Source organism: Mytilus edulis, unplaced genomic scaffold (genome assembly GCF_963676685.1).
Source record: "Mytilus edulis unplaced genomic scaffold, xbMytEdul2.2 SCAFFOLD_279, whole genome shotgun sequence".
In the NCBI taxonomy this organism is placed as follows: Eukaryota; Metazoa; Mollusca; class Bivalvia; order Mytilida; family Mytilidae; genus Mytilus; species Mytilus edulis.
The window spans coordinates 13,330-18,469 of NW_027267868.1; the positions used below are offsets into that span (position 1 = coordinate 13,330).

At 34.5% G+C, this 5,140-nt stretch overlaps 1 long non-coding RNA gene across 1 annotated transcript; it reads right to left on the bottom strand.

The window, feature by feature from the left end:
- Positions 1–258: 258 nt before the first annotated feature.
- On the bottom strand, positions 259–2,759 carry LOC139506144 (uncharacterized). Its single transcript, XR_011659948.1, has 2 exons — positions 2,559–2,759; positions 259–474 (listed from the first exon to the last, which is right to left on the bottom strand). It is a non-coding gene; the product is annotated as an uncharacterized lncRNA (long non-coding RNA).
- Between the last annotated feature and the right edge of the window lie 2,381 nt (positions 2,760–5,140).

Here is a 5,140-nt window from a genome sequence, read left to right on the forward strand (position 1 = left end):
TACATACATGTATACATGTATGATGATATATTTCAAATTTATTGTGGTGTCTACATTTTCTTCCAATGGTACCCTTAAGGCTTTAAATCAAATACAAATCCTGAGTTTGCTTGAGGATGTGAGGTTATGTTGATCACCAAAGACACTCATGTACCAATAGTATTGTACAAAAACTAATGGCTCTGCTTGATTGAACTGATTTACATGTCTGCACTATCTGTTTCATTCTTGTCAGTTTATGATAACAATGATAAGGAATTACAAGGGGTACTTTATTTATTCACAAAGCTATTTTAATAAAACATGTAGAGTCATTCTGTTCAAATACAAAATGTCAATGTAAAGTTATTCCATTTCTTTGATCCTGATTTATCTTTTATTGGACTCTTCTAAGTAAGCATCAGTGTAGTATGTCACCCAACAAATGGGAGCACAAACAGCAATTGTTGTAAGGGCTCCTGTTATCACTTTCTCCTGAAACATAAATAAAATACACTTTACTAAGCAGTCAAAAACCTGTATTAAAAGGATATTTTATTCCTATTCTCTTGCATTTTGTTTACATTTTTCTAAGTTTCAAGTTGATTGGACTTCAACTTCATCAAACACTACCTCGACCAAAAACTTTAACCTGAAGTGGGACAGACGGACGGACAGATGCAGAGACCAAAAAACATAATCCCCATAAATGGGGCATAAAAATCTCTGTGTAGTGATATATTGGACATGTTTCTATTTTTAACAAGTGACTGACTGAGCTTAACCATTTGTGGTGATTTTGAAAGAAGAGGAAAATAGACAGGCCCGTAGCCAGGAATTTCCAAGGGGGGGTTCGTTGGACTCACAAACTCGACTTTAACAGTCACAATTCGAACAGAACATTGACTTTTAACAGTGCTTATTTTTTTTCAGTGGGGGGGGGTTCGTCCGGGGGTTCGTCCGAAACCCCCCTGGCTACGGTGTCGAGGAAATAGAGACAATCACATTACGCGGGATTCATACATGTACTTATACGCGTTACCGCTCTCTATATGTAACGTCATGGTTGCTATGTATTAACGTCATTATATTCCAGCATTAAATCATCCATTTGTATAGACGTCTTTTTCTCTATTCAAAACACAACGCAACTACAACTTATACGATCACGAGATTGGTGCCGTGACCAGGATAAAAGATGGATTCGTCGAGAATCAAGTCTATTCGAGCTGGAAATAGAGCCGCTGTCACGAAATTCTTCAAGAAACTAGATGAGCTGAACACCGATTCGGAGATGGATATAGACATTGCAGGTCCAATTATTGACGCTATAGTGAAAAAACAAAGTGTAATTCTTAAACTGGATGAACAGATTTTGGAAAATACATCGGATGAAGATAAAGAAGTTGAAATCACAGATGCAGATGAGTATAATTTAGATCTTGAAACACATTTACGCCGTTATAAGAAATTAGCACAATCAGTTACACGTACATGTACAGAATTATCTCACGAAAGCATCCCAAACACACGCCCTGTCATGAACATGCATGAAGTCAATTCCGATGATAGAATAAATTATTAAAATGTGTAATAAACTGTTATCACTGAGATATGTCTCGCTTTTTTGTAATTTCCTTATTGCAAATTTATGTTGAAATTAAAATAGCAACACAATAACATATAAGTTTTGCAAATATACAAAGTCAATGAACCATGACTGAAGGTACATGACTTAAAGTCATAAGAAACCTCAAATTAAAAAAAAATATGCATATGTTTTTTATAACTAAATGGATAGTTTTCATTATACAACTTATGTACATATACTTTTTCTGAGGAAAATTCTTTAATTTGTCCACATTTAGAAGAAGTTTAATTATTTTTAATTGCTTGCTTCCAGGAAGCATTTCGCCGACATATTTTCCGTATGCATAGTGACCCGAGCGTAACACTCCTCGTAAAAATCCGGTAATCGCAATACGCATGGATCTGTATTGAAATAAACAAATATCTGAGTATACATGTTAAACACGTGCTCAATACCCATGCTTTTTGTGATTTGTTTACTATAAAGTGACAATCGTTAAAACTCGGCTTCAAAACACGACATTTAATGAGCAGCCATATTTTTTAAATCATAACAAACAGAGAAAAAAAAAATTGACGATTATAGGATATATTTGCAAAAATAATGATAAAATCGTGTACAGAGGACTAAGTTTATGATATATACATGCATTGGTTCAAGAATTGGATAAACATTATTTTTCACCACTCACTCGTTTCATATGACTTTAACAATCTCCATGGAAATGAGATGTGCCAATGCTAATATAACTGCCATACCAAATACATATACCATTGACTTATCATAAGTAGTCCCTTTGTTATGATGAACCTTAAAGCGTTTTTGAGTAAATGTTCGACATGTTGACGACGGACCAGATTGATGGACAGACGGACAACGGTTTATCGTAATACGTCCCGTAATCAGGCATATAAAAACAAGCTTGTTTTGTCCTTTCGACCTTGTGCACTTGTGGATAACTTATTAACTATTCAAAACCCCTACTTACAGCGAAAGAAATTCTATGTCTGGGAGGTGCTTCCAACATAGTTCTTTTCTGCAACATCAGCTGTTTTTGAATTGCTGAACTTCTTAATAAACTGCGACTAACGTTGCCTAACATTTTGAGTTTTTTCCTAAAGGCAACCGGAAGTCAAGAACTGAACCTGTAAGGATCGCAGCAAATGAAACAGATGGTCTAATAGAAAGTACTGCTTTACTGTTCACTCGTGGCAACATCGGAATTGTAATTCTCTCTCCCAATAACACAATTCGAATTTTTCAATCGTTATAGTGGAAGCCGTTGTAATGATGACGCAAAGAAATATGATACATTGATCTTTTTAAAGCATTTAAAACTTGCATCTTATCTTTGCCCCCGGCGAGGTTGTTGAGAAAAAAATCCAAGAAATGGGCAATTTCGAAATAAGAAAGTCGAGTGCACCTTTTAATGTTCGGGTGTGATTTAGTTGGCTATTCTGTATAAAGAAAAAAAATATTTGATACCTAATCTCGCTTCAGATTCTATTATATTTCATGATATATTAGGCTAGTCTACAGTTCCGGTCTACAGTTTGATTTAATAACATCAAACATTAACAGAACTAAAAATATTATATATATGGGTCAAGTGAAATACCTTTTCTAATGAGTCACAACAGAAGGTGTGTTCGAATACCAATTTTTTACCAACAGTTCTCGACGACAGACTTTCCAATTGCATCTTTAAATGATGCACGACTTCAAAATAAGTACATTTTTTGTGTGTGTTATCTAGGGTTATTAGACTTCAACCTCAAAAAATTTTTAGTCTTGCCCCTCCACGAAATTTTTATTAGATTTTCCATTAATATTTTTGGACTTTCCACTTGAAAACTGATTAGACAATACTTTTAAGTTAACTAAATGCAGAACAGAACATTTAATATCTGATGCTGAATAGCTAGTAGATACATTTGTCTTTTTTTTTTAAATACACTCCCAAGAATACACCTGGCCAGGGACACGGACAGTCTATACTAGTATAGAAAGTCCGTGACATGGCATATACTGATCGTATTAATGCTATGTGGATAAATTTATCAGTTTTCAGTGATGAATGTTTAAGCCTATTAAGGAAAAAGACACTTTCATGTTTTCTGCATTAAGTATATAGACGCAGAAACACTTTTGTCAAGGATTTGTATATGCTTGTGTCAAGTATGCCATTGAATTTCTATACGTTTCTCAGATGTTTATGAAATACGTCGATATGGTTGCAAATGAGACAACTATCAACCAAAATTTATAGGTAAATAATTATTGACAACTGTGCGGCCTTTAACAATGAGAAATACCGCATAGCTGACTTTAAAAAGCCCAGACATGCTTGTTTTAGTGTTGAGTTTTTTTTTGTTTTTTTTTGCAGTCGTCAGTTGATCAGTACTATTTTTTCCTGTACGTTTTTAGAAAATAACTGTATTAACCCTGGGAACAGTATATCTATATGTTCCTGATTATAAACCTGAATACGCGTAGCTCATCTCTAGCCGAGGGGTTAAACTAAAGTTCACATGCATACGGATTCAATGAGGTCGACTGAATTATTCACTTGCAAGTGGATAACTCATCATTGATGTTTCCTAGTTTATTTTGACAACAATTGAACCTGAGTTACACTACTGCATCACATAGAATAATACATGGCAAAATCCGTATCGCATGCTGTATCATTACGAGAAACCAATATCAGTCCCGAGGGCCGAAGGTTGCTTATATAGGGAATCACTGAAGCGTGACGGGAGAGGGCCCCCTCTTAGGCAGTCAGTGGGCCCCCACTTAGGAAAATTTCTGGATCCGCCAATGAATATGTCATATGTCTCTGTACTTACTATACAAATCCTTTGTTCTACCTAGGACTAGTATACTAATAGTTAGTATAATAGACCCAGGTAATACTGAGCTATTTGTTTACCAATACAGATGATTTTTTTTAACAGCTTTAATGATACTTAATTAAAATATTATATTTTGAATACAATATTTATATTTTTTAATAGTCTAATATTTTTCTCGTTTTATAAACCTTTAACTTCGTAATATGACTGTTATTTTACCAGACGTATTTATAGTGTCACTGACTTTTTTGATTTTTTTGTAATTAAATCAAACTGTAGCCTGAATATATCATCTTCAATTTCCTAGGATACATATAATACTAGGCATCTGATAACCATCTGAATGATTGGCGGATCCGGGGGGGGGGGGGGGGGGGGGTCCGGGGGTTGGAATTTCCCCCCTTTTTTGGACGATCAATGCATTTGAATGGGAGCATATAATTGGAATCCCCCTTTACTCTGGGTTGGGAACCCCCCTTTTTAAAATGGCTGGATCCGCTCCTGACCATGAAAACAGATAACACGATAAACGAATCGTAATCATATGCATAAAATGAACACTTTCATGTCATGAATCATAAAATATGTGGAGATATATATATGTATTTATTAAAACTTGAAATATTGACACAAATAATGTAAGTTTTATTTGTTTTATTCCTTCTAATTATTTTTAAATGCATGTGAAAAAAGACAATAAACAAAAATATATTTA